We start from the raw sequence: 23962 nt of genomic DNA on the forward strand, positions 1-23962 counted from the left end.
AGCCATTTATATTCCTACCAGCAACTTATATAATTCCAGTGAGTGCACACTCCCTCTAATTAAGCTTTTTATTTTCAGTCAAATGGTGTGAAAATCCTTCATTGTAGCATTTGTGTTTCTCTCCTCTATTACACTCATGTTTGTTATTAACATGTTACTTCTGTGAAAGGCCTCTTATGTCTAATTCCATTTTTCTGATGTATAATTTGCATTTTTATTGTGATACATATTTGTTATAGATTTATAGTATATATTCATTTTTTCTTTAGTAATTGTTTTATTTATCTCTGCTCTTAAATACTACCAAGTAATATCCAAGAATAATGGAATATTTTTATATTGCTCCATTCCAAAGACGAAGTTCAGAAACCTGATCATTGACACCTGACAAGAACTGTGAGGGTTTTAAGATTTTACCTAAGTTCAAGCTAACATGTTATCCAGCAACAGCGCATAGATGCTGGCAGAAGACATGAGATGCCTGGCTTGGAGACAAAGGACTAAAGGACTTCGTTACTCAGACGAGCAGGACACAGCACCCACAATTTCCTTTATGATTTCTTGAGCCTGTTATCCCATGAAGCACCAAGAGGGCCAGATGATTGACAGCTGTATACCTGGTGGGTTGCATTACAGAAGAGAAACTCTGAACGTAGGAAACTTTGAAACTTTAACAACGTTCAATAAGCATGCCTGCCCTTTTATCAGAGGCAAAACACTACCTCAACCTCGGAAAGCTGTTTGCTGCACAAACATCCTTGAAAAGGTTGTCTGGAACAAAGCCAATCAGCACTTCTGCACACAAGTTGTGCAGAAATGTGACCCCATTGATCATGATCTCACAATACCTTTCTATTATCTAATACACATATTCCATTTTCGTTAATTGCCTTAAAAATGTTCATCATCATTCTTTCCACCCCAGCGTCCAACCCAGGATCACACGGCTTTGTGCTGTCACGTCTCTTTAACCTGTTCACCTTTTGTCATTCTTTCCACTCCAGCGTCCAACCCAGGATCACGCGGCTCTATGCTGTCACGTCTCTTACCTTTTCACCCTTTGTTTACCTTTCTTGATCTTGACTCTTTTTTTTTGGAAACATGGGTCAGTTATTTTGTGGAATGTTCCTCAGCTGAAGTTTGTGTGATTGTGTGAGGGTCACAAGTTTACATTTCTATCACTGTTGTCCTTCTCATTTGTGGTGTTAATTTTGATCACTTGGTTAAGTTGTGGACCCGCAAGTTTCTCCACCCTAATGTTACCATTTTTTCCTTTGTAATTTATACATAATTCAGGGGAGGACCCATCGGGACTGTGAACATATCCTGCTCCTGGTCTGACTTCACCCACTGGTTTTAAATCCATTGATAGCTTTTATTATAACTTCAGCATTTGTTCTCGATTTATTAGTTGGCATCTAACTACAAGTACAGCTTTTTCTTTTCCATTTATTTATTCACTTATTTCAGTATAAACTCACTATTTCATTCAAATAGTTATAATTTAGTATCATTCTTAGGTTCATATTTGAATTATTCCAGGCTTGGCCCATGGGACACTTTCAGGCTGACCTTTCTGCCCTTTACACCTGTCACTCTTCCAGATGAACCTTATACTTAACACAATGCTGGAGCCAGACTGTCCTCAGGGGCCCTGGTTCCCTTTTGTGAAGAAGCAGGGCATTTAGAATCCAAAGCCGGGAGCTGGGGTTCTCATGCTAGAGGGTGTCTTTGGTTCCAGGACTGCTCAGTGCTCCACGGTAGGACACTTCTATCTCTGTATCTATGCACCTCTCTCTCTCCAAACACACACACAGTACACATATACACACGTGTATTAATACCTACATATCCATTAGATAGCTATCAATATTAAACAACTGAGTTCACACTGGTATCGTTATTTCATTTCTTGAAAGTGAACCTTTGGTTTCCTCTGTGTAATTTTCAGTTTGTAACTTTTTACTTCCTTTAATTTAAATGTTTTATTTTAGTGTAATTACATTTATCAAACCTTTCATTTATCCCTAAAGTCTTTTAGTCTTGGTGTTAAACATCTTTCCTACACTAAGGCCTGCAGGTAAGAGTACATTTCAGTTTGTATTGTTTTTTTGATATGATGTAAGGTAGGGATAAAATGTAATCCTACTTCATGTGGCTAACCATTCTTTCCATCTCTTTATATAAAATATTTTATTTCCACAGTGATCTGCCATGCCACTTTTGTTATGTATCTCCTATTTCTGAGCTCTATATTTGATTCTACTGAACTTCTGTACCCCTGATCCAATATAACTCTGTCTTAGTTTATATAGATTTATGGTATGTTGTAGTAATTAAATGGAAAAATCTACCTTCCCAGTACTTTTCAGATATGTCTCAGTTTGTTTTGGATCTTTAAGCTTTAATGTATTTTAGATTGTTTTTTAAAATGGTCTCTAAGTAAAGATTAAATTTTAAGAACTTTTGTCTAAGATTATTCATGTTATGCCCTCTGAGTTATGAGGGTTGAGGGAGTTTTATATTTCCATTGTCATGGTTTTCCTTATACTTCAAAATTCCACAAAAGAGAAATTTATAAAATAAAAAACGTATTTAGATGAAATAGTAAAGATTACAAATTACATATCCAAAAGATTAAAGTTCCAAAAAATGTTCAAATCCAATTGTGACTCCAAGTTTCCATTAGAATCTCAGAACACACTTGTATTTATAAAACCTGCGGAATCCTTCTAGTAAACTTCACATTGTAGAAGCTTCATCATCTTCCAAATGTTTACATAGATATCTTGACTGATTTTTTTTTTTTTTTTTTTTTTGCCCTTTTGCAGCTGAAAACTCAGTCCAGGAGGAGAAGGACCTGTGATATTTGGCTTTCCCAGGAAACTCCTACATTCCTTCTCCAGATCAAATCTAAAAACAGGTTTGTAGAATATTCACTCCAGCTCTAAGAGATGGCAGAAGGTGCCAGGAGTCCATTGCCAGGAACACACTTTCCTCAGTCTCGTAAATGAACCTGCACAGATGGCAAAGCTAAGCAAAGGGCACTGCAAGACAGTGGGCAATGCGGTTCAAAGACGAAGGTGAAAGATGTATTTGCTTTCCTGTTTTTCTACTGAAGCAGCAACTGGGACAAGGAAGGAAATGCTGCCCAAAAGTGAGCCCAGCTAGAAGACAAATGGCAACATTTGAAGATGGAGCCCAGGGGTGGTCCCATGGCTGCCATCCTGCTCTCCCTCCTGGGGAGACAGTTGTGCAGCAGCCCATCTCGGAGAGGGCACTGGACCAGTGACAGCAATGAGAGCCTTCAAGGAGGGCTCTGGCACAGGGAAGCTCAGTTCATCTGACTTTCATTAGGGGCCACAGGCTTGTGTGGCACAAACAGGTGCCATTAGTTAGGTACAACCAGATGTTTTTGATGGTGCTTGAGATGAACCATGAGCCTCTACAAAGACAGCTTGGCCACTTCTGATGAAAACTCCACCCTCTAGCCAAGGATGATGCTACTCCCATGCAGGTCCCCAATGTGGGGGACACTGGAAATAGCAACCAGGGTTCACCTTCTGCTCAACCAAACTTTAATCAGACAAAAGCAGACAGCAGCAGCTGAGGAGACACAAGGATTTTTGCATCTATGCGGTAACAGGTATTGTGGAATTATATGGAAAGCCATCTATTTGTCCATAATCCAATACAGAACAAATTAAAATACTGCCAATAAGCCCACTAAAACAAACATTATGTAAGATGAAAACAGGGAGAATTTCAAAGAAACAATGTCACATAATTTCCAGTGTCCTTTATTCATTTAACACTACTGGTGTGTTGTTTGCTTTTTTTAAAAAAAATCCAATGCCTACTCTGCCTGTACTTTTACCACATGCTGTGGACACAAAGGTCAGAGACAAGACAGAGACACTACCCTCATTGAGAAGACATACGTCTCCATTCATTATTATTTTTTTTTAAACTGTACTCTAAATTTACATGTTGGTAAAAAAATACTAATTTTTGACACATAATCCTATCTCTCAGTCAGCAACAACAGATGATGAACAAGGAAATTAACAGCAGAAAAGAATGCAAATACAAATATAAGTTATTTATATTAATTCAAATATAATTTTTCAAAGTTTTTTATTTTTTGTCTTTTTGAGATAGTGTCTCCCTCTGTCACCCAAGCTGGAGTGCAGTGGCGCCATCTGAGCTCATTGCAGCCTCGACCCCTGGGGCTTAAACAATTCTCCTGAGTAGCTGGGACTACAGGTGTGTGCCACCACACCACCTAATTTTTTTTTAATCTTTTGTAGAGATGGGGTCTCACCATGTCCAGCTGGAAGATTTTTTTGACAATGCAAATTTATACTAATTGTTTAAATACAGAAAGATCCTGTGCACATTTAGAGGCATTTATATTTTGCCACTTGTGATGGTTAACAGTGAGTGTCAACTTGATTGGACTGAAGGATGCAAAGTACTGATCCTGGGTGTGTCTGTGAGGGTGTTGCCAAAGGAGACTAACATTTGAGTCAGTGGACTGGGAAAAACAGACCCACCCTTAATCTCAGTGGGCACCATCTAATCAGCTGCCAGTGCAGCCAAAATATAAAGTAGACAGAAAAACATAAAGAGGCTAGAATGGCTTAGCATCTTTCTCCCGCACTGGATGCTTCCTGCCCTCGCACATCAGACTCCGGCTTTGGGACTCGAACTGCCTTCCTTGCTCCTCAGCTTGCAGACGGACTATTGTGGGACCCTGTGAACGTGTGAGTTACTACTACTTAATATGCTCCCCTTTACATATATGTGTCTATCCTATTAATTCTGTCCCTCTGGAGAACCCTGACTAATACACCAACTCTCCTTTCAGGCATGCAGAAGAGAATCAGGAATATGAAATACAGCCAGAATAGAGATCAAAAAGAAGTTGATGAGGTATAATTGCAGGAAGCACAGTGCAAATATTAACACAGTCTTTTATGAATAGTGCCATGTTAGTCCTTAGAATAAATACATTACAGTTGTAATTCACAGCTTCTAGCAGAAATAGGCCAGCTGCTTGCAGGACAGGCCTGGCCCCAGCTCCCAAGCTCAGAAAGCCCCGTCCAACCCTGCACTCACAGGTCCTGGAGGAAGCAGCATGCATCGTTCCCCGCAGCACAGCGCGGCTCCGCGCTCTCCCTCCCTCCCCACGGCGTGGCCCCGCGCTCTCCCTCCCTCCCTCCCTCCCCACAGCACAGCGCGACGACCCTCTCCCTCCCTCTCCACAGCACAGCACCACGCTCTCCCTCCCTCCCTACAGCACAACAGGGCGCTGCGCTCTCCCTCCCTCCCTCCCCACAGCGGGGCGCCGCGCTCTCCCTCCCTCCCTACAGCACAGCAGGGCGCTGTGCTCTCTTCCCCCTCCCCACAGCACAGCGCGTTGCTCTGCCTCCCTCCCTCCCTCCCCACAGCACAGCGCCGCGCTCTCCCTCCCTCCCTCCCTCCCCACAGCACAGCGGGCGCTGCTCTCTCCCTCCCTCCTCACAGCGCAGCGCGCCGCGCTCTCCCTCCCTCCCCACAGCACAGCGCCGCGCTCTCCCTCCCTCCCCACAGCACGTTGCTCTCCCCCCCTCCCCACAGCGGGGTGCCGCGCTCTCCCTCCCTCCCCATAGCACGGCACCGTACTCTCCCTCCCTCCCCACAGCGTGGCACCGCGCTCTCCCTCGCGCCCCACAGCACAGCGCAGTGCTCTCCCTCCCTCCCTCCCCACAGCACAGCGCGTTGCTCTGCCTCCCTCCCTCCCCACAGCACAGCGCCGCGCTCTCCCTCCCTCCCCACAGCACGTTGCTCTCCCCCCCTCCCCACAGCGGGGTGCCGCGCTCTCCCTCCCTCCCCATAGCACGGCACCGTACTCTCCCTCCCTCCCCACAGCGTGGCACCGCGCTCTCCCTCGCGCCCCACAGCACAGCGCAGTGCTCTCCCTCCCTCCCTCCCCACAGCACAGCGCGTTGCTCTGCCTCCCTCCCTCCCCACAGCACAGCGCCGCGCTCTCCCTCCCTCCCTCCCCACAGCACAGCGGGCGCCGCGCTCTCCCTCCCTCCCCACAGCACAGCGCCGCGCTCTCCCTCCCTCCCCACAGCACGTTGCTCTCCCCCCCTCCCCACAGCGGGGTGCCGCGCTCTCCCTCCCTCCCCATAGCACGGCACCGTACTCTCCCTCCCTCCCCACAGCGTGGCACCGCGCTCTCCCTCGCGCCCCACAGCACAGCGCAGTGCTCTCCCTCCCTCCCTCCCCACAGCACAGCGCGTTGCTCTGCCTCCCTCCCTCCCTCCCCACAGCACAGCGCGACGACCCTCTCCCTCCTTCTCCACAGCACAGCACCACGCTCTCCCTCCCCTCCCTACAGCACAGCAGGGCGCTGCGCTCTCCCTCCCTCCCCACAGCGGGGCGCCGCGCTCTCCCTCCCTCCCTACAGCACAGCAGGGCGCTGTGCTCTCTCCCCCTCCCCACAGCACAGCGCCGCGCTCTCCCTCCCTCCCTCCCCACAGCACACCGGGCGCTGCTCTCTCCCTCCCTCCTCACAGCGCAGCGCAGCGCAGCGCCGCGCTCTCCCTCCCTCCCCACAGCACGTTGCTCTCCCCCCCCTCCCCACAGCGGGGTGCCGCGCTCTCCCTCCCTCCCCATAGCACGGCACCGTACTCTCCCTCCCTCCCCACAGCGTGGCACCGCGCTCTCCCTCACGCCCCACAGCACAGCGCAGTGCTCTCCCTCCCTCCCTCCCCACAGCACAGCGCGTTGCTCTGCCTCCCTCCCTCCCTCCCCACAGCACAGCGCCGCGCTCTCCCTCCCTCCCTCCCTCCCCACAGCACAGCGGGCGCCGCGCTCTCCCTCCCTCCCCACAGCACAGCGCCGCGCTCTCCCTCCCTCCCCACAGCACGTTGCTCTCCCCCCCTCCCCACAGCGGGGTGCCGCGCTCTCCCTCCCTCCCCATAGCACGGCACCGTACTCTCCCTCCCTCCCCACAGCGTGGCACCGCGCTCTCCCTCGCGCCCCACAGCACAGCGCAGTGCTCTCCCTCCCTCCCTCCCCACAGCACAGCGCGGCCTCTCCCTCCCTCCCCCATGCACTCTCTCTCTCTTCCACTTTTCCTTAACTTATTAAACTCCTTCCTTCAGAATGAAGCTGGAGCCCATCCGCAGGGAGTCCTCCCCGTGCTCTTGGTGGTGTGGACCAGCTTCCCACCAAGATGGGAGCCAGAGGAGCCGCCTGGGTCCCAGCTGCCTCACCCCTTCTCCCTGTGTCCACTCTGAAACAGTGGGGACAAGGAGCCGTCTGAGAGATGAAGCTGCAGTCCCCGTGACCCACCGCATGTCCAGGACAGATCAGACCCTCCAGGAAATACCGCTGGTGAGATGAGACTGTCTTCTGTCTGGGCAAGGGCTAATTTGCATTCAGTCGTGCCCCAGCCTTACTCCTAAAGACACCTGCTCTTTCTGCACATCAAGGGAGGGCTGGTGCTGCAACTGAATGGAAAATACAATTCAGAGCCATCAAAATAAAGGCCCGGTCACCTTAGAAAATGGAAATGTTCACACTGTTAAATCCTTCATGATAACCCGAGGAGAATGGATAAGATCAATTACTGTTCCGGGTTTCTTCCAAATCTGAATTTCTGCAACATGGTTTGATCTCTATGAATGACTAACATTTTCATATTAAAACTGATAAAGAGTTGTACCTGCTACTTGATAAAAACATTTCTGGCATCACACTGACTCAAAATTAGTATTTTTGTCTCGATGGGCATTCAGCACACTGATGTAGTGATGTCCATGAAAAATCCTGACCCACACAAGGCAGGTTGTGAGCCTCCACAGTGGGTGGAAATGCATTCTTTCTGTGTGGGTCAACAGACACAAGGCAGGTTGTGAGCCTCCAGTAAGAAGAAATGCATTCTTTCTGTGTGGGCTCATCAGAAAACGGTACCCACTCTAGGCAACAGCAATGGAAAAAGTCACCTACACAAAATGAAAAACTTACAGAAAGAAGCCCCGAGCAGAGCGGCCCCAAGCCATGAACTGCACAGTCAGGCAGACGGCCCGAGCCGGGGCAAGCTCACATTCACGTTCCTCTCACACAGCCCCTGTTTCGCTGCCCATGACATGAAGCCACACACTTCTCTCTTGGCTCCCTGCAGTCAGGGCCACGTCTACAATGTGAATGCAGAGTTACAGCATTTATAGCAGCACACAGCAGTACCTGACGTGGGCTGCACAGAGGAGGTAACAGCATTTATAGACTCACACAGCAGTACCTGATGCAGGCTGGATAGAGGAGGTGAGAGGCAATTGTTTTCTGAATGAAATAAAGACCAAAGGAATCAGTAGGGAGAAAAAAAAACAAAAATAAAAACAAAAACAAAACAAAAAAAGCCATCACCCTGGCAATATTTTTAACTTCTAAAATGGCTAATTTTCATCTCATGTATTTCAAGTGCTTAATAGTAGACCCTAATTACAATTACATTATTCTGTTTTACTTTCTTCATTTTCCTAATTTAGATTTTTCATTTGAAAATGTACCTCTTTGAAAATCCAAAAATACATCAACATTAACTTCAGATAATATTAACAAGTGATATTCTGACCCAAGGTCTGGGGAAAAGACTTAATTAGCATGGGGCTTAATTATGCTATTGCTGTGTACCCTGGGGTGTCTCAGGAATGTGTCACCTCCAGGGGGTCCCAGAGTCACCAAGGCGGCTCTGTGGGGTTCACAGGGATATTACTGAGACCTTCTCTAACATCTCTAGCCATGTAGGACTGCATCCTACACCTGCTAGGAACAGTGACAAAACCACAGTAGGAGCTTGGGATTTCCTTTCAGGAATCCTTCAAACTCAGTCAAATAGAGAGCCATACTGAAAATCCCCGAAGTCCTCTACGTAAACCCCTCATTAGAGTTAGATAATTAAAAATGCTAGATCCTAGAAGAATTAACCAATTCCTTGGCATGAAGAAGAGTGAACTCCTGGTGCCCTGAAGATGCTCCAGCCACAGCCCAGGTGTGGGCCGCCTCTCTTCTCGGGTGGGAACGGCTGAGGTCTGACGCTTAGGGATGCAGGAGAAAGGGCCAATTTCCACCACCTGACAAGGTGGCAGAACACCCCCGAGCCGCAACACGGGAAACAACCAAAGGTTCAGGTCCGCCCGTCTGAATCAGGGTGGCAATGGCACGGCTCCACAGTGCCCCAGCAGACATGTGCAGGTGGCAGGCGTGGTGCCTCTCATGCTGGTGCAGCACTTAGAGGGCTGTACAAACAACAAGGCCAAGACATGCAGGTTAAATCCCTGTAATCCTGCACCTCACAGGGCCTGCAGAGGGAGGAGGGAACACGAGGTCTCCCACTCATATGGAAGCAAGAGGGGGGCAGGAGGAAGGAGGGAGGGAGGAGAGGAGGGGACAAAGGGAGGGAGGGAGGAAGGGAGAAGAGGAGGTGAGAAGGAGGGACCATGGAAACAGAATTACCTGAAAGGGAGTCATCAGCTCAGAAAAGAATGGAGGAAAGGATAAGGAAGGTGAATGCAGGTTAAAGTAATCAGAATCAATGCCACAATAAACTGCAATAAAGTCAAATGAAAACAATCAAGAACCAGAGTCACCACATGGAGGCCTAAGTGCATCACACAAATGAGGTGGGAAATGGTGATGTGGAGAGGACGACAGAGATGGATGCCAAATGAACACGACCTGGATACCTAGCAGTAACTCATGTTTCCAAAGTGGAAAACAATCAAAAGGCATAGAAATAACACTCCTGGAAACAATTATGTCTCCGTGAAACTGACATCTGCCATCAAGGAGACACAACTTAGCTGCAAAGGGCTGGGGGGTGGTGGGGGATGGAGTGATACTGATCAACAGTCAACACCAGAACACATCCTCCTGGAGTAGCTAGATTTTAAGAATAAAGAAACAATAAAAGTATATGTTATTAAAGTTTGCAGTAATGTAAAATTGATATTTTTGCCAAAATAACTTTCATCTTCAATAAAAAAAACTTTTAATGCATTTCTAGAATCATAGCATATAATGAAAAACTCAGGAATTAAAAATAAGCCTGCTTACCTACATTTTAGAAGCATGAACAAATCGGCATTGCACTGATCTGAACAGCACAGTGAAGGAATGGAAGCTGACTGATGTCTGTTGAACACTGTGCTCAGCAACAGCAGAACACCCTCCTTCCTACGTGGACAAAACGCAGGGTCATAAAGAAAACCTCAAAAATCTCAAAGGACTGAAGTCAGAGTATGTTATTTTCACATATGTGGCAATGGAAAACTACCAGAAAAAGATAACAGAAAATCGCCTCTCCTGAAAAGTTTAGCAACATACTCACAAATCACCACAGATCCAGGAGGGGACTCGCAGTGGAAATTGGAACGTGTTTTGAACAGATTGTGAGCTTACGACTTTCAAAACCTGTGAAGTGCAGCTGCAACTGAATAACTTACAGCTGGAATGCATGCAGAAACTAAAGGTGAAAATCAGCGACCTCATCCCAGGGTAGGCCACCCAGCATTCAGGTCCACCGCCTGTGTCTGTAAATAAAGTTTTATTGGAACACAGCCACGGCCCTTCACCTGCTTCCACGAAAGGATGGCAGAATTGTCTATAAAGGACGACATGGCCAGTAATCCTAAGGTACCATGTGGCTTTCAAAACACTTTAGAGACCTCTGATTTCAGTTTCCAAAAGCAAAGCAAGAAAAAGGGAAGAGAATAAATGAAATAAGAGCAGAAATACATGAAACAGAAGACAAATCAACTAATGAACAAAGCCAAAGAACAGTTCTCTGGAAGAAGTGAGAAATAAGGAGAGAACACACAGAAGCAGCCAGATGAGGAAAGGGGGAAGCCACTATGAGTCCCGCAGATATGAAAAGCACACAAGAAAATAGCAAGAATGTTTTACCTTACAGTATGTGATTTGTGTACAAAGGATGAACTCTTTAAAACATGCAATTTGCTAAAACAGATATAATATTAAATAAAAATATAAATATTCCTGTATGTAACTTAAAAGTTGAACTTAGTATTAAAATTATTTCACAAAGTAAGCTCTGGGCCCAGTGAATTCCTCTAAATATTTCATAAATAACATGGATACTATAGAAACTTTTCCAGAGAATAGAAAAACAATGACTACCAGTAAACTCATTTATACAACCAACCTAAGCTGCAGACCAGAACCTAACAAGAAGGTTATAATAAATTAAAATTACTTATCAATTACCCCCATGAATATAAATTAAAAAAATCCTAAATAAAATATTATGAAATCTAATCCAAAAAATATAAAAAGCAAAATACTTTTAAAGCAACTACAATAAAAAATGTAAGGGTAGTTTACCATTTGAAAATCAGTGTAATTCATAACATAGAACACTTCTCTAATGTTGTGTAATAAAATATCCAACAACCAACAGCCTCTGAATGTCAGGATTCTGTGAGAGCCCGGCTGAGTGCTTCTGGCTCTAGGTCCTGCAGAGACTGCAGCCCAGCTGCTGGGGGTGCTGCCGTCTTTGAAGGCTCAGGTGTGGCCAGCAGATCTGCTTCCAGATCGCTCCTGTGGTGGCTGCCAGAGGCTTTAGTGTTTTGCCACATGGTCCTCTCCAATGGTAGTTCACAACATGGCATATACTGGAAAGAATGATCCAGGAGGAAAAATGCTTGCCCCCAGCACAGAAGCTGCAGACTTTATAGCCCAGTATCAGGAATGGCAGATAATCAGATATGCCATACACCATGACAACAGAGGCTGCCCCGAGTACAAATCAGATGAGTTGCACAGGGGCGTGAATACCAGGTGCCTTCCTCCAGGCTGGCAACCATACCATATGAACAAAGAACTTATATGATCATTGATTAATCTCAAAAAAGTGTTGACAAATGTTGTTACCTAAAGCCTTTTAATAAGAGAGCTTCCATAACTGGTTAGAGACGTCTACAAAAGACTTACAGCACATGTCATACTCAGGGTAAAGCTTGAAAATTCCTGAGAAAAGGAATGAGGAAGGGGTGCTCAACAGCACCACTTCAATACGGCATGGTACTGCAGCTCCCAGCCAACACAATCATAAAGCAAACAGGAAGGAAGGAAGGGAGGAAGGGAGGAAAGGAAGGAGGGAGGAAGGGAGGAAGAAAGGGGGAGAGGGAGGGAGGAAGGAAATGTGTAAACATTGAAAAGAAAAAATAAAACCAGCATTTTTCATAGATGATATTATTGAGCATGGAGATAATCCAAAAGTATCTACGCATGTGATATGAAAACAGATAAGCAATTAATCTTTGAAATTAATAAAAATATCAGTTTATTATGTCAATATTTTTAGTGTCTCAACATATCAGCAACAAAAAATAGTTGAAATAAAAACATGCAATTTACAGTAGCATTAAACATATCTAGAAATAAATCTAATGAAAGATGTGCAAAATTTCTATGATAAAAATTACAAAACATTATTGGGAGGAATTTAAGAAGACCTAAATGAATTACAGACTAGATCTTGTTTATGGATTTGATGAATTATTTTCAAGTTGTCACTTCTCCCCTAAGTAATCTACATATTCAAAACAATAATTGTTATTGGAAGCTGTTTAATAATAATCCTAGAATAAGTCATAAAAATTCAAAAAGGGGCTCTAAATTTTAAATGGAAATGCAAAGGGCCAACTATAGTCAAGGAAATCCTGGAAGAAAACAAAGTTTAAGATTCATATTGCCAGATATCAGGAACTATTATAAACTTAGAGCAATTCAATCAATAGAAAATTTGCTCAAGGAAAATAGCCCAATGTAGTACAGAGAATACAAAGTCAAAAAAAAATCCACATATGCAACTCCACATTTGTGATAAATGTGGTATTGCAGTGAAGTTTGGAAAGAATAATCTCTACAATAAATAGGAAGGAAACAAACTTTGAACCCTAATTCAGAGCATACAGAAGAAAAAAACTCTAGCTGGAATTTTGATCTAAATTTAAAAGGTAAATCAATAAAGTGTTTAAAAGAAAACAAATGAAACTAATTTCATGACTCTGGAGTAAAGATTTATTGAAAAGAAGGGGAAAAGTTGTAGTTGTAAATTAGCAATTGATAAACTAAGTCTACATTAAAAGGAAAAAAATTCTGTTCAGTGAATATTACCAAGAGAGTAAAAGGGAACCCACAGAGTGAAAGATCTTTGTGTCTCATATGTTTGATAAAGACTCATACATATAACATGTAAAGAACTCCTAAATCGGTAAAAATAAAAACAAAAAACAACCCAGGAGAAACACTGGCAAGGACCCAAGTAGGCAACTGAAAAAAAGAGAATAACACAATCAAATTTCAAAGTGTGCAAAGATCTGAATAGATTTCTCATCAAATGATTCATACAGATGGCAGATAAGCATATGGGAAGATATTCAATAACATGTCACTGGAGAACTGCCAGTTAAAACAGCAATGGGATTCTAGCACACACCAATTAGAAGGGCTGGAATTCAAAACACTGACAATACCAAATGCTGGTGAAGATGTAGAGCAACAGGAACTCTCATTCATTGCTGGTGAGAATGCAAAATGGTGCAGCCATGTTGGAAGACGGTGTGGCAGTCTCTCACAAAACTAAACATAGTTTCACCATATCCAGCAGGCATGCTTTTTGCTATTTACCCAAAGGAGCTGAAAACATGTCCACACAAAAGCCTGCACAGAAATGTTTATAGCAGCTTTATTTATAATTGCAAAAACTTGGAATCAACCAATATGAAGGTGAATGAAGAAACAGTGATTTATCCAGACAATACGATTTAGCATTAAAACAAAAGGAGAAGGCAAGCCACATAAAGACACAAAGAAAGCTTAAATTCATGTTAGTAAGTGAAAGAGCCAGTCTGTAAAGGCTCCATATTGTGCGAGTCCAACTATCTGATCTGGAAAAGGCACACTATGGAGATAGTAAAGACATCAGTAGCTGTCAGGGGTTGAGAGAGAGGGAAGAATGGGCAGGTGGAGCACAGAGGAATTTTAGGGCAGTCAAGTGACTCTGTATGAAACTATAATGGTGGATACCTACCTGTCATTACAGATTTGTCCAGACTCATAGATTGTACAACACCAAGAGTGTATCCTCATTTGAACTCCAGACTTGGGTGACAATGACTTGTCAATGGAGGTTCATTGATTGTAACAAAAGAAGCTTCTGGTGTGAGATGCTGATAGTGTGGGAGGCTGTTTGGGGAAGGGGGACTAGGAGTACATAGGAAATCTGTATATTTTATGTCCCATTTTGCTGTAAACCTAAAACTCTATAAAAAATAAAGCCTATTAAAATGTATAATACTCAAAATAAAAAGGCTATGTGAATGACTGATGACAAATAGAAAGGTGCGCAGCATGATTTAATCAGCAGAGAATGCAAACCAGATCCACAATAAAACAACATCACCTCACAAAAGAATGAACAAAATCAAAGAGGGTGAATGAATATCAAGGTTTACAAAAGGTGTGGTACAATCACAATTCTCATTTACAGTTGCTGGGTTTATGATGGTGCAACCACTTTGGAAAACTGCTTGTCAGTTTCTACAAAAGCTGAACATGTGCACATTCAAGCTGCAATTCCACTCTCAGGTTTTCGCTCAACAGAGCTGCACAAATATGTCCATCTAAAGACATATGAAAGGATGTTTAAAGTGTCATCTACTACAACCGAGACCACATAACAGCACCAGTGTCCAGCAACAAGTAGTACAGAGAAGTGTTGGCATCCTCACACAGCGAATACAATATACAAAGTGCAACTACAAGCAAAGTGTGGATATACATCATAAAATATTATGTGATATATATGTGTGTGTATATATATAGATATCTATCTATCTATATATGGAGAGAGTTTGGCATCAGGGAAAATTATCATAGTGAAGTTAGAAGTCATTCACTAATTCACTCTTGACTGGTAGTGACTGACCAGATGTCGGGGTGTGAGTGCTGGATGTCGGGATGTCAGCGCTGGCCACATAAGGAGGTCTTAGTGAAAATTCACTGAGCTATTCATATGATTTGGACACTTCTCCCTTTGCATATTGTATATCAGTAAAACACTGACTAAAATAATGCATGTGTACACAAAAAGTAGGCATTTTGTAGAAACTTATCAATAGAAAGAGACAATGCAAATGACTATGATGAGGTGAAGGAAAGAATTGAAATAGGGATGAAGACTATAAGGATAAATTTATACATTAAAATAACATTAAAATGTTAAGAAGTAAAAAAATATTAAAAATCTAAATATATGGATAAATAATCATAAGAATTTCCTTGCAAAGTAGGAATAGATAGGAATTTCCTATATCTGTTGAACAGCACCTGGTTAAAACCCCTGCAATAAACATTATTCTAAGCGGTGACACTTTAAAATCTCTGCTTTTCTGCTGGCATTCAGCATTTTCTGTGTGTGTACCTTAGTCTACCATAAGATTTAAAAAAAGTGTCAAGCTGAGATATACAGCCAACACTTCAATGGGAGAGGAGCCCATGCTCTCAGAACACTGAAAGGGAGAGGGCTGCAAACATGAGGAAATAAAAAGGAACCACGTGGCTGAGCAAGAGCCCACCAATCAGCAATGACACTTAATCACCACCTACTGGATTGCAGCCCAAACTGCAACACCAAAATACTTTGAGAATTTACTCCCATGTGAAACAAAAGGCAAGAGGTCAACTACAAATGAAGACCCAGCACAAAGCCTTGGCCCTCTGAAAACATCCAGAAATGAAGCCAACTGACTGTACACAAATTACACCACACAGCTGAAGGAGTATCAGCACACATCTCACCACATGGATGAGAAAGAACCAGCACAAGAATTCTGGCAACTCTAAAAGCCAAAATGTATTCTTGTCCCTAAAGCCCCACACGAGGTTTCCCAGCAATGGTTCTTAACCAGAATGAAATGGCTGAAATGACAGAAGTAGAATTCAGAATCTGGATGGCAAGGAAGATCATCAGGATTCAGGACAAAGTTGAAACCCAAGCCAAAGAATTTATGGAATCCAGTAAAACTATCCAAGAGATTAAAGATGAAATACCCATTTTAAAAAGAACCAAACTGATCTGATAGAGCTGAAAAACTCACTACAAGAATTTCATAACACAATCAGGAGTATTAACAGCAGAATACACCAAGCTGAGGAACAAATCTCAGAGCTCAAATACCAGTTCTTTGAATTAACACAGTTAGACCAGAATAAAGAAAAAACTGAAGAACATCTCCAAGGAATATGAGACTATGTAAAGAGACAAAACCTATGACTGACTGACATTCCTGAAAGAGAAGAAAAGAGAACAAGCAACTTTGAAAATATATTTAAGGAAAATAACAACAAAAATTTCCCCATTCTCGCTAGAAAGGTCAACGTTCAAATTTAGGAAATTCAGAGGACCCCTGAGAGGTACTATAAAAGATCACCAACTTCCAAGACATATAGTCATCAGATTCTCCAAGGTCAATACAAAAGAAAAAATGTTAAAGACAGAGAGAGAGAAGAGGAAGATCCCCTACAAAGAGAATCTCATCAGGCTAACAGCAGACCTTTCAGCAGAAACCCTACAAGCTAGAAGAGATTGGAGACCTATATTCAACATCATTAGAAAAAATAAATTACAACCAAAAATTTCATATCCAGCAAAACTAAGCTTCATAACTGAAGGGGAAATAAAATCCTTTCCAGAAAAGCAAATGCCAAGGGAATTTGTTACCACCAGACCTACTTTACAAGAGGTCCTTAAAAAAGTGCAAAACGTGGAAACAAAAGGTTGTTACTGGCCACCACAAAAACACACTGAAATACATAGACCATTGAACTATAAAGCAACTATTCAATCAAATCTACATAACAACTACCTAATAACACGATGACAGGATCAAACCAGCACATATCAATCTTAAACCTCAATGTAAACATGCTAATGTCCCATTAAAAAGGCACAGATGGCAAGTTGGATAAAAGCAACACCTAAACAAATGCAGTCTTCAAGGAACCCATCTCACATTCAAGGACGTCCACAGGCTTAGGGGAAATGAATAGAGAAAGATCTATGAAGCAAGCAGAAAACAGCAGGGTTTTCTATTCTTATTTCAGACAAAGCAGACTTTAAAAAACAATGATCAAAACGTTCTAAGAAGGTCATTACATAATAATGAAGGGTTCAATTCAGTAAGATGACTTAACCACCTAAATATATATATATGCAACCAGTACTCAAGGACCCAGATTCATAAAACAAGTTCTTAGAGACTCACAGAGAGTCTCAGATAACCACGGAATAATAGTGAGATATTTCAACACCCCACTGACAGTACTAGATCAATGAGGCAGAATACTAACAAATATATTCAGGATTTAAACTCAACACTTGACCAAACAGACCTAATAGACATCTACAGAACACTTCACACAACAAGAAAAATACATTCTCCTTATATGGACATGACACAGACTCTAAAATTAACCACATGCTCAGCCTTAAGGCAATTCTCAACAAATTCAAAAAACCTGAACCATACCATCCACACTGTCATACTACAGCACAATAAAAGTAGAAATCAATATAAACAAGATGTCTCAAAACCATACACTTACACTGAAATTAAAAAATCTGCCCCTGAATGGCTTTTGGGCAAATAATGAAATTAAGTCAGAAATCAAGAAATTCTTTGAAACTAATGAAAACTAAAATATAACATACTAGAATCAGGGACAAAGCTAAAGCAGTGTGAAGAGGAAAGCTCATGGTGCTAAACACCCAAATCAAAAAGTTAGAAAGACTTCACAGTAAGAACCTAACATCATACCTTGAAAAAGAAAAAAAGAAAGAGCAAACAAGCCCCAAAGCTAGCAGGAAAAAAGCAGCAAAATCAGAGCTGAACTGAATGAAACTGAGATGTGAAAAACCATAGGAGATGAACGAAACCAAAAGTTTTTTTTTTAGTGAATAAAATTGTTAGACCACTAGATAGACTAATAAGGAAGTAAGAGAGAAGATCCAAACAAACACAATCAGAAATGACTAAGGGGACATTACCACTATCTCCACAGAAATACAAAAAACCCTCTGAAACTACTATGAACACCTCTATGCACACAAACTAGAAAACCCTGAAGAAATTAATACATTCCTGGAAACTTGCAATCTATCAAGATTGAACCAGGAAGAAACTGAAACCCTGAATATACCAATATTAGTTTCCAAAATTGAATTCGTATTAATAATTAACAAAAAAAAAACACTGACCAGAAAAAGCACTGGATAAGATGTATTCACAGCCTAATTGTAACAGATGTATAAATAAGAGCTGGTACCAACACTACGGAAACTATTCCAAAAAAATTGAGGCATAGGGATTCCTAACTCATACTGTGAAGCCAGCATCATACCAAAACCTCTCAGCGACACATCAAAAAAAAGAAAACGTCAGTCCAATATCCCTGATAAACACAGATGAAAAAATCCCCAACAAAATACTAGCAAACTAAATCCAGCAGCACATTAAAAAAGTAATACACCACTATCAAGTAGGCTTTATCCCTGGGATGCAAGGTTGGTTCAACATATGCAAATAAATCGATATAATTCATCATATGAAGATAACTGAAAACAAAAAAACATATTATCATCTCAATAAACACATAAAAAGCTTTCAATAAAATTCAACATCTTTGCATTTTAAAAACCCTCAACAAACTAGGCATTGAAGGAAATTGTCTCAGAATATAAGAACTATCTATGACAAACCCACGGCCAACAACACACTGAATGAGCAAAAACCAGAAGCATTTCCCTTGAGAACCAGAACAAGTCAAGGATGCCCCTCTCACCACTCCTTTCAACATAGTACTAGAAGTCCTAGCCAAAGCAATCAGGCAAGAGAAAGACATAGAAGGCTTCCAAGAGTCAACGTATCTCTTTTCACAGATGATATGATTTTATATCTAGAAAATCTCATTGTCTCTGCCCAAAGGCTCCTAGATCTGAGAAACAACTTCAGCCAAGTTTCAGAATACAAAATCAATGTGCAAAATTAGTAGCATTTCTATATAACATTAATGTCCAAGCTGAGAGCCAAATTCACAACAGCCACAAAAACAATAAAATACCTAGGAATACAGCTAACCGGGGTGGGGGGGTGGCAGTGGTGAAAGCTCCCTACAATAAGAATTACAAAATGCTGCTGAAGGAAATGAGAGATGACACAAACAAATAAAAAAGATTCCACACTCATGGATAAGAAGGATCAATACTGTTAAAATGTCCATACTGCCCAAAGCAATTTACAGATTCAGTGTTATTCCCATCAAACTACCAATGATATTTTTCACAGAATTAGAAAAACCAATTATAAAATTCATAGGAAACCAAATATAGCCTAAATAGCCAAATCAATTGTAAGCAAAAAGAACAAACCTGGGGGCATCACATGACCTGACTTCTAACTATACTACAAGGTTATAGTAACTAAAATAGCATAGTACTGTTACAAAAACAGACACACAGACCAATGGGACAAATCAGAGAACCCAGAAATAAAGCCACTGACCTATAAGCATCTGATCTTCAACAAAGTCAACAGTAACAAGCAATGGGGAAAGAACTTCCTATTCAGTAAATCGTGCTGGGATAACTGGCTAGCCATATGCAGAAGATTGAAACTGGACCTCTTCCTTTTACCACATACAAAAATCAACTTAAGATGGATTAAAGACTTAAATGTAAAAAAAACTATAAAAATCCTAGAAGAAACTTGGAAATACTATTCTGGACATAGGGCCTAGCAAAGACTTCATTACAAAAACTCCAAATGCAATTGCAACAGAAACAAAAGTTGACAAATGGTACCTAATTAAGCTAAAGAGTGTCTTCAGGGCAAAAGAAACTATCAACAGAGTAAACAGACAACCTACAGGATGGGATAAAATATTTGCAAACTATGCATCTGATAAGGGTATAATATCCAGAATCCATAGGAAACTTAAACAAATCTAAGAAACAAACAACCCCATTATAGGAAACTTCAACAAATCTAACAAAAGAAACAAACAACCCCATTTTAAAAATGGGCAAAGGACATGAACAGGCACTTCTCAAAAAAAGATGTATATGTGGCCAACAAGCATATGAAACAATGGGCAACATCACTAATCATTAGAGAAATGCAAATCAAAACCACAGCAAGATATCATCTCACAGCTGTCAGAATGGCTATTATTAAAAAGTTATAAAACAACAGATGCTAGCAAAGTTGTAGAGGAAAGGGTACAGGTACACACTGCTGGTGGGAATCCAAATTAGTTCAATAACTGTGGAAAGTAGTCTGTAGATTTCTTAAGTTACTTAAAATCACATTACCATTCAACCCAGCAATCCTATTACCAGTTATATACACAAGGGAATGCAAATCTTTCCACCATAAAGACACATGCATGTCTATCCTCATCCCAGCACTATTCACGATGGCAAAGACATGAAATTAACCCAGATGCCCATCAATGGTGGAGCAGATAAAGAAAATGTGGTCCATATACACCATGGAATACTATGCAGTCATAAAAATGATGAAATTCTGTGCTTTACAGCAACATGGATGGAGCTGGAGGCCATTATCCTAAGTGAGTTAATACAGGAACAGAAATCCAAACACTGGATATTCTCATTTGTAAGTGGGAGCTAAATACTGAGTACATATGGACACAAATAAGGGAACAACAGACATGGGTCTTACTTGAGGGTGGAGAGTATGAGAAAGGTAAGAATCAAAAACTACCTATTGAGTACTATTATTACCTGGGTGACAAAATAAGCTGTACACCAAACCCCCATGACACAAAACTTACCCCTCTAACATACCTGCACGTGTACCCCCGAACCTAAAACAAAAGTTGGAAAGAAAAGAAAGAAAATCATTAAAGAAATACTAGTTAAATTGAGAAATATTTGTGAATAAGAAGATGCAATAAAATGATGGCAAATGTCCCAAAATTGATCAATAGTCAATGTAATTCCAATCAAAGCATGAATTAGTTTGAAACTTGACAAAAAAGGCCCTAAAATTTAAGGAAATGTAAAGTCCCAAGAGGAGCTAATCCACCATTTTAAAAAAGAAAATTTGGTATCTGTCGTTAGTTCTAATATGCATTCATAATTCAGCATCTGTGAAATCAAGTTCTATCATACAACAGATGTTTCAAATTTCATTTGTAGCCTTAGTTCTTTGTAGTGTTACATAAAATAATGGTGTATGTAAATGTTAATGGCATCTTAGAACTGAAGAAATATGGTATTATTAAGTCATAATAATTGGAACTCTGGGAAAAAGATGGTGCAGGCTTAGAAAATTAACCAAAAGAACAGAACAGAGGACCCAGAATCAGCCCCATCATTCCAAGGAGACTTGATTTTGACAGGTATTGCTGATGGCTAATGTGTTAGGCTGTTCTTGCCTTGCTATAAAGAAATACCTGAGACTGGGTAGTTTACGAGGAAAAGAAGTTAACCAGCCCACAGATCTGCAGGCTGTGTAGGACGCATGGCACCAGCATTGCTTGGCTTCTGGGGAGGCCTCAAGGAGCTTTGACTCACAGCAGAAGGTGAAGGCAGAGCAGGAGCAAGAGAGAGGCAGTGGGAGGGGAGGTGCTGCTCATGTTTACTCAACCAGATCTCGTGAGAACTCACTCACTACCAGGAGGACAGCACCAAGCCACGAAGAATCGGTGCCCATGACCCAAACACCTCCCACCAGGCTCCACCTCCAACACTGCAGATCACAATTCAACTTGAGATTTGGCAGGGACAAATATCCAAACTATATCGGCTAGGAATAAAAATAAACTGTACTGAGGCAATTGATTATACACATGAAAAAACAACAACAACAAAAACAGTAGATTGGATCCTTACTTAAGTCTAGACATGTTAAAGACTTTAAGTTGAAAGCGTTTAAAATAAAGATCTTCCTGACTGTTGGGGCTTAGCAAAGTTTCCCTGCAGGCAGAAAAAGCAAACACCACGTGGTAAAGGCTGACAAATCCAACTATGGTTAACTGTTCTTTACACTAAGCACCGCACTGAGAGCAACACAAACAAAACTGCAGGTGAAGGTGTCTGCAGCACACACAGTGAGAATTCGCCCTAGAAAGTACAGGATATGTAACATGCTGCGGGACAGATGCAGAGAGGCCACTTTCCCTCTGAAGAGGAATCACACACCTTAGCATGTGCCTGACAAAAGGTATTCCCTTTTCTCTGCCAGTCCCGGAATTTAACATTAGCCTCCACCAAAAAGCCGTCTGATTCACTTGACTGAGGGCTTCACTGCTTCCACTGGACAGAAAAAGCAAACTGAACACGAAGCAAACTCAGAAATCAAACAGCTGCTCTGATGGCACAGCCGGGCTCCATCACACAGGCATATTTTTGAAGCATAATTAATATCAAACGTCAAGGGTGGCAGGACAGGGAGGATTTAGTTATTCTGCTACTTACACTGTCATGCGTTTTAGCCTCTTCAGAAATGAGGTTTCTTCATCACGTCTTTTGAAATGCTTCATACCATCAGGTATGATGTTAAGGAAAAATATCTAAATTGGTTTTTGTTTGAAGCATGAAAAAGGGAAATTCATGTTTCAGGAAGCAAAGTTTTTCTATTATCAACAAGTTAATGTGTTTGGTAGATCAATGTGGATTTCGGCAATGGCCGGCAGAAACTCCAACCAGAAAGACCACTGAACTTTACTGACTTTCCCTGGAGGCCAGAGGAAGTCAGAGCCTTGGAGCCAGTCAGTGCAAAGGTGGGGCTGGGCAGGGCAAGGTGCTGAAAGCAGAGGTGGCGGGAAGGGGAAAGCTGGGGAAAGACAGGAGGAAAGAGGGCCATGGGAGCTGGAATCCAAGGAGAGGTTTAGGCCATAGGGAGGCGAGCAGGTGAGGGCCAGAGAAGGGGTTCTCAAACTGGGGTCCCCAGTGGAATGGCCTGGGAAGCTTCAAAACTCCCCATGCCTGGGTTCCGCCCACAGGGACTCTGGTGTCACTGGCGTGGGGTGCAGGAATTTATCCTGCCTGCAGGTGATTCTATGGGACAGGCAAGTTAACAACAATTGACTGTAAGAGAATGATGCAGGCGTAAGTGGCAGCCACCACAAGCGTGCCTGGAAAGGAGCTGCAGGTGAGGACAGAGGCCCAAGTGCTCATGTGACCTACATAGGCCAATCCTGCAAAGCAGATCTGGGATAAGAATAAGGAATGCCTGACCCCAGAGACCTTCTCTTTCAACTGAAGCCCTCTGACAGCCAGCTCAATCCCAGAGTGTCCCATCTGCTCAGAGCCAAAAGGAGCCCAGAGGTTCACAGTGTGTGCCCAGGACAGCCACCAGCCTCCTGTCTGCAGAAAGATGGAGAAGGTTAAACAGGTCCCCCACAACCCTTCCAGAGCAGGGCTGACAGCCCTGAAGTGAGGCTGCACACACAGCTTCCCAGTGGTGTTATTAGGAGCAGCTGCACAGCTTCCCAGTGGTGTTATTAGGAGCAGCGCTTATATTTTTCCATAATCCAGAAAAAAATGTCAATAAATAGGTCTTTTATGACTTGGCTTTAAAATTTGTAGAGAGCCAAACGCCAGTCATGATCATGCCGTACCATACCAGTGTCTGATAAAAAGAGACTGATTCTGCCATCCCCCCAAGATTGATGGCCCTCAAAGAAAACAAGGAAGACCAGTCAATAATGACCTACTTAGGGGGCATTTTCAAAGAAAAATAATGGTAGAACTTCATGCTGTTGAATGACTCCTATTTTTGTAAAAATGGAATGCTGAACTAAGTCACAAAGATCAAAAGACTTTTTAACAAAATGGCATAACATTTGAATAATC

The 23962-nt window shown here is 42.2% G+C and overlaps 1 protein-coding gene across 11 annotated transcripts in view; it reads right to left on the minus strand.

Moving 5' to 3' along the window:
• SNTG2 (syntrophin gamma 2) overlaps positions 1-23962 on the minus strand; it is a 408896-nt gene that overhangs the window by 297101 nt on the left and 87833 nt on the right. The window contains exon 1 of one of the 11 annotated variants that reach the window (XM_055108322.2): positions 10111-10229. The exons of the other annotated variants lie outside the window; for them this stretch is intronic. The gene's annotated coding sequence lies outside the window, so the exon portion shown is untranslated. Of the gene's footprint in view, positions 1-10110; positions 10230-23962 lie in introns of those variants that run through there. 11 annotated transcript variants of the gene reach the window in all.

The sequence above is a fragment of the Pan paniscus genome, chromosome 12 (genome assembly GCF_029289425.2).
Source record: "Pan paniscus chromosome 12, NHGRI_mPanPan1-v2.0_pri, whole genome shotgun sequence".
In the NCBI taxonomy this organism is placed as follows: Eukaryota; Metazoa; Chordata; class Mammalia; order Primates; family Hominidae; genus Pan; species Pan paniscus.